Source organism: Ictidomys tridecemlineatus, chromosome 16 (assembly GCF_052094955.1).
Source record: "Ictidomys tridecemlineatus isolate mIctTri1 chromosome 16, mIctTri1.hap1, whole genome shotgun sequence".
NCBI lineage: Eukaryota > Metazoa > Chordata > Mammalia > Rodentia > Sciuridae > Ictidomys > Ictidomys tridecemlineatus.
In genome coordinates this window covers 40,207,158-40,217,135 of record NC_135492.1, presented here as the reverse complement: position 1 = coordinate 40,217,135, position 9,978 = coordinate 40,207,158, and the positions used below count along the sequence as shown (strand labels likewise).

Genomic DNA, 9,978 nt, shown 5'->3' with positions numbered 1-9,978 from the left:
TCAAAATGTGGTCCCAATCCTTCCCACAGCTAAAGGATGAGGAAGGGTTGATAAGAGAAACAGAGAGGGTAAACAGAAATGCAGGGGCTTGAAACACAGGGGTCTGAGCATTGCGTACTGGCTCTTAAGGGAAGTCTTGGACCTTTATCCTTGGTGTTCCTGATGTAGTAGGAATTCAATAAAGATGGATAGATGGTGAATGGTTGGAGAGAGGGATAGATGATGGATGGAAGGATGGTAGTTAGAGGGATGGATTGGCAGGTGGGTGGAAAGGTGAGTGGGTGGATGGATGCATGGTGGGTAGATGGATTGGTAAGTGCAGGGATGAATGGATGAGTGGGCAGACAGGAAATGGCAGTGTGACAGCTATCAAGGCCATGGCTCTGGAGTCAGGCAACCCTCCATGTGAGTTTTGGCTTTGCCACACACTGTCTGCTACTCTGAACACATTACTTAAATCTCTTGGCACTCCAGCATCCTCACAAAATTGTTAAAGAGTTCAGTGTGCTAAAAGTAGGAAAGTACATAGCAGAGGGCCTGACCCCAGCCCAGTATTGGGAAATAGCAGGTGCTATTATAGCAGCACTTTCTGAAATATTCCTCTGTAATCGTGTTCATCCCCCACTCAGGGCTCCATGGTTTGAAGGATTTTGTCTGTCAAACTGTCACTTAATAATTAAGCTGTTTTCCTCCCTTATTATTAATCAGATGTGGCTGCTAATTAGAGCTTCTGATTAGCATGAGGTAACCAGGGTGACAGCACTGAGTTGATATCATTCCAGGCAAAAGCAAAGAAATATGGCATTTTGGGTTATCAGCGTTCCCTGATAGCAAGTAGTTATGTGATTTCCTCGGGGCTTTCTAATACAAAAAAAAAAAAAAAAAAAAAAAAAAAAAAGAGGTTCCAGATCCCTATTGAGCTCTCCAGGGACTCTCAGAGATCTAGGACCTTAGGTAGGATCTATAGTTCTGTCAGTTCACAAAATGTTTGATTAGGGTTGTGGCTGTGGCTCAGTGGTATAGCACTTGCCTAGCACATGTGAGGCACTGTGTTCAATCCTCAGCACCACATAAAATAAATAAATAAGGTATTGTGTCATCTACAACTAAAAAAAAAACATTAAAAGAAAATGTTTGACTAAAGATTTAATATTACTGCTCTTTACAATCAAAGCCATGCAGATTGCTTTGAGGGACAGACATTTTCTAGGACAGGTAACCATAATTCTTGATCCACCTAACAGAAAAGATCATAAAAATGCCTCGTAGTCTTAAAGCTCAGATTTTGCACACTTCTCTATCTCTTTCAGATAAGCTTGCAGTGGCAGAATCACTGAGTCTGAAAGTCTGTGGTTTTTAAGTTCATTCATACTTAGTAATGAGTTGCCTTCAAGAAAGTTTGTGTTTATTTTTACTCCCCCAGAAATATAAGGCAGAGATAATTTCCCCTATGCCTTTTCCAAACCAGATCTTGTTATTTCGAAAGATCTTTTTCAGTTACATAGCTAAAGATAACTTAAATGTGAACTTATAGTTCTTTGAAGTTTACTGATAATGGATTTTTTTTCATGTACTTTCTGCTCTTTTTATTTGGTAAGTTTATAGCTCATAGATATCTTGTTTTTTGTATGTTTCACTAAGATAATTAACATAAAGGTTTATCTTGTCCCACATTTTCAGAGGTTTTAGTCCATGGTTGGCCTGTGGTGGCATAGTACATAGTGGGAGGAGTAAGTGGTGAAGGAAACCTGTCACCTCATGGCAGCTGGGAAACTAAGAGCAGGAAGGGTCGAGGTCCCAGTATCCCTTCAAGGGCATATCACCAATGATCTAACTCTCTTTAACTAGGCCTCACCTCTTAAAGGTTCTAACACTTCCTTTAGCACCACAGGCTGAGACCAAGCCTTCAACTCATGGGACTTTCTGGGACTCTCCAGATCCAAACTGTATATGATACATATACTGAGGAAATTAACATTTTTTTATGTATGTTGAAAAATACATACTAAATCTTAGGTAAAAATTTACATGATGCATATGTACATGTATGATGCATGTGCATATGTATTTCATGTATACCCGTGTGTCTTTTCCCAGTTTTTGGCTTCTCCACCTTCATCTCCTTTCCAGTTTGACATGGATTTTGAGTTCAGTGGTTCAAAATTTCTAGCCATCTCCTTTTCCAATCTTGTGTTGGTAGTGGGAAATGTGGGAGTCCTGCTACTTCTTGTTGCATCTCCCTGACAGAGCAGAGGAATGGTGGCCTAGCAAGTGTCGTATGCTTGAACAGGGCCTAGTACACAGTGAATGCTCAGATTGGGCCTTTTTGACAACTTTTGTGACATCAGAATAGTGACATCTGCTCACTCCTGTTATCACAAACCAGCCTGTTCGTTATGCTCTTAGAACCTTCCCTGGGACACACTTCAGGCTCATTGAACTTATGTCAGAGCTGCTTGAAGATGTGGGGTACTGGAGTAACGGAAGTAGTCATGACAGTGATACTGATAACAACTGTTCTTGAGGCTCTTCTAGGTTTGAGGCCCTGCACCAACCATTTCCCAAGCATTTCCTCGCTTAACCCTTGGATAGCCCATGGGGTACAGACAGCCCTCAGGTTACCACTCTAGCTATATCCCCTCAGTTCCTTCTCTATTTTCCTTTTTTGTACACACTGGTTCCTGGTGAACATTCTGATATATATTCAGCATCTCTGTCTGTCACAGACATGGGTATTATTTTTGTAATGAGAAATACATGATAAATTATATTTTTAAAAAAATAAAACCCACAAAGTCTCACAGGCTTGCCACTGTGGAGGAGGACAATTTACTGACAAGAATGTCTCATTACAATGCACATACAATTAAGACTGTGCCTATTTTGCTTTTGGAGGAAAGTTTTCTGGTGATAAAAAATGCTAATGGGATGTGAGTTGGGAGACCAATCATGATGGACAACTCTAATAATATCTAACATGTCTCGGGAGACATCCAGGGTTCCAGCCATGTTTCCACTGGGTGTTTTTCACCTGATGTTTTCAAGAGAATGTCTTGGTGTTTTGCTTGAGTTTGGTATCACTTCTTGTCCACTGGGGACTGCAGAAGACAGAGGTAGCATTGCAAGAGATTTGTTTCGTGACTTTAATGACAAAGGAAATAAGGGGCAGGAGTGAACAGGGAGGTATCAGCCATTTTATTGAGTGCCTGTGAAAGGAGAAGGAGGGACCTTGGGTAGGAAGACCCTTAGACCAAAGTACAGTGCTGAGACATTCTCAGCTAGACCAGTGTGGACCTCTGGTGCAAATACTGTCATTAAAGGGCTGTTACCCTAGAGAATATGCAGGCCCTAGTACATTTCTTAAATTAAATGTGCCCAGGACTTTTTCATGGAATATTGTTAACTCCCACAAACCTGTAAAAGTTATACATTATTCTTTTCTTTAATTGATGAGTATCCTCAGGCTCAGATGGGGAAAGTAACGCCCTCAAGGACATACAGCTACCAGTCATGGGACTGGATGCCTGAGTCCAGATCTTTCCTTGACATCCCACTTGCCTCTGTGGGTAGAGATAAAGCACAGTGTACAAAGTGAAGAGCTATCACCAGCCAGAGTTTAAGGTGAGGGAGATCAAAAAAAGCTCATGGCATGGTCCTAAGGGCTTTTGCTCCTTTTCCTTCAGAGCCTCTGGGATGAAACCCATCTCTTCTGCCAACCCCTCTGGAGGGCCTGAGCTGACTAAGCAAGCCCTCAGGGGTTGCCAGAATAAAAATGCACAGGGCCTTCACTAGGACCAGGCCAGAAAGCACCAGGTCAGAGGCTAGAGCATGAAGAATCTTAGCTGTGTCTTCAGAAGAAGAAAGCTTCAAATCAGCAGTGCATGTGAGAACGAGAGAGTGGGAAGCAGTCCCAAGGTTCCACCCCAGTCATTGAGATTCAGGAAGTCTGGGCGGAAGGCCAGAAGTTGCATTCTAACAACTCTCAAGCCTTTGAGGGAGATTCAGCCACCCATCACATCCAGAAGTGCTGTTTAGATCAATCCAGAAACCAAATTGAGGGATGGTCAGCATGACAACTGACCTGTGCTCTTGAAAAATGTCAAGGTCCTAAAAGACAAAAAATGAAGAATTATTCAGATTAAAGAGATGTGACCAATGAGTATAATGCATGTTTCTGAATTGGATCATGAGGGAATTTTTTCTTTTGCTCTCAAAGGCTTTAGTGGAATAATAGGTGAAATTTGAATAAGATATGTAGATGAGATAACAATATCCTATCAATGTTAATTTTCTGATTTTGATCAGTGTACTGTGGTTATGTGAGAGAATGTGTGTTTAGGAAGTGCATGCTGAGGTGTACAGGAGCAAGGAATAACATGATATCATGTTATTACAACTTAATATCCAGTGACTCAGAAACAAGTAAACACATATATGTGTTGTGTGTGTAGAGAGTGAAGAAGAGAATGATAAAACAGGCAAATATGGAAAAATACCATTTTGAGGATTCTGGCAGAAAGAATACAGAAATTCAGTCTACTTTTTGCAGCTTCTAAATCTGGCATTACTTAAACTCATGACAATCTGAGAGAACTTGGATGTCATCTTTGTGGAAGAGAGCCATATAGGATGGGGTGTAGGAAAGGACACATGGCTGTGATCTGAGACCTCTCCCACCTTGTATATTCCCACTCCTAAAATAACCTCTTTTTTGGTAAAATGTCAGGAGAAACATTTGTAATCACCTCATTCAGGAGCTCAGAATGGGCCTGATCATTTGTGTGTCCAATACATTGCCAGATGAGGATACTGTGCTGGATGGGAGCACCCTTTGAGGCCTTGAGGTCCTCTTTCTCGGGGGCACACAGCCCCAGCCCTTTTTTGTATTTTATTGAAAGACAGGGTTTCACTGAGTTGCTTAGTACCTTGCTAAGTTGCTGAGGCTGACTTTGAATTTGGGATCCTCCTGCCTCAGCCTCCTGAGCCGCTGGAATTACAGACCATGCATTTTAACTTACAGTATTTTCAAGTTAGGATGGACCACAGTATAATCTGTAATGATAGATTATATATGTAATATGTAGTATAATGTATTATATCTTATCATATTAATATATACCTAGAAAGAAAGCCCCAGGGTTTATCAGTGTGTGCAGCAATGCCAGGTAGGAAAGATACATTATAATGCCATTTTATGATAAATGTTCATAAACAGTCTGGCATAGCTGCTGTTGCTTGGTTCCCGTTCCTCAGATGGGACCACCAAGGCACAGGAAATTGAGTTTCTTACTGCTGTAGTATGGACCTGGAATGCCCCTCAAAGGCTCATGTGTTAAAGTCTTGATTCCCATCTTGACACTATTGGGGGGTGGAGGAATCTTTAGGAGGTAGGGTCTAGTGGGAGGAAGATAGTCACTGGGAACCTGCCCTTCAAGGGGATGTTGGGAGCCCAACCCCTTCCTCTTGCTTTATTTTGCTTTCTGACCATCAAATGGCTTTGCTCCACCACATGCTCCTGCCATAACATGTTGTCCCCATCAGAGGCCTGAAAGCAATGTTTCTTCTCAATCATGGACTGAAATCTCCAAAACTGAGCCAAAATTAGTCTTTTCTTGTGTTGATTATCTCAGATATTCCTTATAGTAATGTGAAGCTGACTGACATCAGTCAGGATAGGACTGTCTGGCTCCAGATCCCTTGCTTATACCCACATCTCTTATTACTCTGCCACTGTCACACAGTCTGGGGGCATGGCATTATGAGTATATAGTTCAGAATGTTTGCATACTTTTAAAAACTCTTTTAAGGCTGTTTTCAATGAACATTTATAACTTTTATAATTGGGATGCGGGAGGAGGCGATAAAAATAATTTGTTTGTGCAAAGTGTCATGAAAGTTCCGGAAGGCTGTACAGGTGTTAGCAATGATTATTTCCAGCTGGCAGGAGGACAGTCATACTCCAGGCTCTTCATTTTATTCCTTTTTGTCATTTTTCTGTAGAAAGCACATGAGTTATTTAGAATTTGGGTGTGTTTTGTCACCTGGGGTTTCCATTAGAGTCTCTGCAGTGACTAGAGGGGTCCTTCTCTGATTGAGGGTGGCATCTCTCCACCCCTGTCCCACCTTCTCCCCAGCAGCTTGGGGTATGGTGCCCCTCTGCACCGGAGAAGCTCGGGGCCAGCACCAGCTTGTGTTTCTCTTTGTTCCCTCCCAAGAGGGCCATGTCCTTGCTCATCTGTAACTTTCAATTAACCAAGCACCAGGCTTCGGCTCAGAGGCTGAACAAATGTTCTAAGGAGGGAAAGAAAATCCAGCCCAATAGCTCCAGGAGGACATTTTCTTTTAATTAAAGTGAGAATCAAGGCAGTGCTAAAACCCCTTTCTGATGAGACGGAGGGTGGCCAGGGAGGTGTCCTTGAGAGAAAAGGGGTGGGTAAAACAGGGCTGGCAGAGTGTGGGGAGGGAGCCACCCTCCCACCCCTGTGTTTCTCATTAGGCCCCTGCAGGACTAGAGTCTGCTAATTGTACTGAGGAAGGGCGGTTGATGTCAGATGGCCCTGGTAATTAGAACCCAGGACCCCTGAGAGGGCTGCCATACCCAGTCAGGACTGTGCTAACACTAACACTAGTTGTTAAAGTGGAGTGGAAGGGAGCATGTGTGCAGATCAAGTTTGGAAATGGGGCTCTGGGTTGGCTCTGCAGAGCTCCCTTACGTCTGTTCCAAGGACCAGCCTGTTCAGAAAGAAGAAGGACCCTGCTGGCTTCTCCTGAGCCAACTTCTCACAGTCCTACAGCCCATAACAGAGAAGGACTTAGCTTTTATTTGTGGCTCACATGGCTCCTTGGCAGCAGAACTGGAGGTTCCCAGGAGATGGGTGACAGTGGTAGTAGTTGCTGTAGCCAGCATCTGCTGCTCATAACTGCTGCTTCTGGGTGCATCCTAAGGACCTGAACTTTGGAGCTTGGTCTTTGTGGGTGTAAACCTACTTCCACTATCTCCTTCCTGGGTGGTTGATGGCAAACTAATTTTCCCCTTGGCCTATTCTGTAAAATGGAGATGATAGTGATGCTTGCTACTACTGTTTGAATATGCATAGTGCCTCTAGAGGTCTGTGTGTTCAAGGCTTGGGCACCTTTAAGAGGTTGTGTCTAGTGGAATGTCCTTAACCATTGGGGCCATACACTTGAAGGGGATCCTGGGATCCTAGTACTGACTTTCCCCTCTCTATTCCTGATTGTCCAGAGGCCTAACATTTGGGGCTGCCCAATCTTGGACTTGAACCTCCAGAAATGTGAAACTAAAGTAAACCTCTGTAGTTCATGAGTAGTCTGTGTCATTTTAGTGGTGCAGAGCTGACCGATCCCATGCTGTTGTGAGGGTGGCCAGTACTCAATGAATATAGCAGTTCTTAAAACACAGTATTTATAGAGTTTCACTCATTAATCCATCCCAATATCCCATGTGATAATCGCCTTCATCATCCTTTTTGGTACGTGGAGAAACCAGAGGCACAGAGGTTAAGTAACTTGTCCAAGGTCACACAGTTCTTAGTAAGAGGAACCAGGATTCAACCCTAGGTCCTATGGCTTTTATAGCCCACATGATTGGCCATTATTTTATTCTGTTTCTTGATATGGATATGCAGATGTGGAAACAGGTGTGCTGTGCTTTGTAGCAAAGTTCTTTAAGATGGCAGATATTAAGGGGGTGGTTTAGAGTAGACAGACAAGGGCTCAGGGATCAGATTCATCTGAGTTCAGGGCTTAGTTCCTCAGCTTTCCTGGCTAGTGCCTTTGGACAAATCACTTTGCTTCTCTCTGCTCCCACTTATTCATCTTTGAAATAATTAATAATCCTGTCCTGGTCCTTTCCTAGAGCAGCAACAGAGTAAGAGATGCAAGAAATGTCTCTGGAAGAGGCTGTAGGGTGAGAAGGGAACACCAGGAGAAGGTCTGTCCCCAGTGGATCCTGGACCTCTGCCCCTGGATAGGCATCCCCCTCCCTCCTCCATTCCCTCCTCTCTCCCAGCATCCTAGAGCCCTGGAGGCAAGGAGCCACAGCTCACAGCCATCACCTAATGCTAAGTGATGAAGTAGGAGTCTCCAAGGGCAACAGATCCCAGCAGGCTTGGACTTCAGGTGGTGGGAAAGGGGTCCCTGTTAAGGCAGCTGGAGACTGGAAGGGACCAGTAAGATCACCCATTGCTGGGGCCATCTCAGTCCTGATGGAAAATTGTCAGGGCCCCTTCTTCTTGCACCTGCCTTCTCTCCATTTCCTGCCTCCTGCCCCACCCCTTCCAATCCAGCCATGGAGGAAACTGTCTGAAATGCAGATCTGATGAGGTCATTCTCTGGGATAAACTCCCCCTGTGACTCCTTCTTGTCCCCCACAGAGTCCAAACTTTGAACTTGTGATCTTCCTGCCTCAGCCTTCCAACCTGTTGGGATTACAGACATGCACCACTGTGCCTGGCTGGTTTTTTTCTTGTGTAGTCTTCACGTCTATATTCCAACATAGCTTCCCTGTGGGAACTTCCCCAACACTCCCCAACTCTAAGTCACTGAGCACATATCATATGATGTTGTCTTAGTTAAGAGCATTTGTCTTCTGTTGGACATAGGGGCCTCCTAAAAGATAGGGACTGAGTTAGAGTTGTTTAATATTAAAATCGTGGCGCATGGTGCATGAGGCAGAGAGGGAAAGAAAGGATCTGCTAGGTGGGTGGATGGATGGATGAATAGAGAAGTAGATGGATGGGTAGGTGGGTGGGTAGATGGGTGAATGGATGGGTGAATAGACAGAAGGAATAATAGATTGATGGATGAATAATAGGAGAATTTATAGGCTAATAGATAAATAATAGAAGGGTGGTAGATGAGCATGGGAATGATTGGACACAGACAGATAGGCAGATGCTGTGCCTTTCTCATCATAGGGAGAAAAATCCAAGTCTTTGGATTTCATGGTTGGGAAGGCTACTATACCTGTCTCCATTCCCAGTGGTCTCAAAAGTAGTGATATATTTGAAAGAGGAAATTGACATAAAATTAACTATTTTATTTTATTTAAAGAGAGAGAGAGAGAATTTTAATATTTATTTATTTATTTATTTAGTTTTCGGCGGACACAACATCTTTGTTTGTATGTGGTGCTGAGGATTGAACCCAGGCCTCACGCATGCCAGGTGAGTGCGCTACCTCTTGAGCCACATCTCCAGCCCTAAAATTAACTATTTTAAAGTGAAATAATTAAAAAGCTTTGAGTTTATTCACAATGTTGTAAAATCACCAACTCTATATAGTTTTGAAACATTTCCATCACTTCTAGTGGAAACCCCATTAAAGGAGTTACTCCCCTATCTCTCCTCCCACATGCCATGGTAACCACTCTGTTTCTTGTCTCTATAGACGATTTGTCCTTTCTGGACATTTCATAAAAATGTAATCAGATAATATGTGACCTTTTGCATAATCTGGCTGCTTAAACTAGACTTAGGCAGTAAAAACTAGTTTTTCTGAGGTCAAGAGAGGAATCTGTAAAATGGGAATCTGGCAATCTCTGCCTACCTGCTCCTGTTTAGATGACAGAAGAACTCCCAGAAGAGGTGGGTCTGAGGAGTGGGTAAGAGGACCCCAGAGGTGCAGAAGGAGAATAGAAATGAGCTTAGAATGTTGATAATAAGTAGGAGCTGTAGTGACCTTTACTGAACAGAGAGGAGGGAAGATCCCTCTTACCTCTTGGCTCTGGAATGGTCACAGGGAAGCCTGTCTGTCTTTGGTGTCAGTTAACATGGAGGGCTTGCTGTGTGCCAGAAGCTTTAGCATGCCTTTCACTTATTCTTCCCAACAACCTTCCAGAGATTCAGAAGGGTTAAGAAATTAATTCAATGCCACATAGCAGAAAAGTGGCCAAGCTGAACAGAAGCGCACCCACATATGTCCAGGGACAACCTCTGATCTCTGCTGCAACATATTGCC

At 43.4% G+C, this 9,978-nt stretch overlaps 1 long non-coding RNA gene across 1 annotated transcript in view; it reads right to left on the bottom strand.

The window, feature by feature from the left end:
• Positions 1-2,813: 2,813 nt before the first annotated feature.
• LOC144371171 (uncharacterized) overlaps positions 2,814-9,978 on the bottom strand; it is a 73,456-nt gene continuing 66,291 nt past the window's right edge. Inside the window, exon 5 of the long non-coding RNA XR_013431321.1 lies at positions 2,814-4,107. This is a non-coding gene — a long non-coding RNA (uncharacterized LOC144371171). The remainder of the gene's footprint in view (positions 4,108-9,978) is intronic.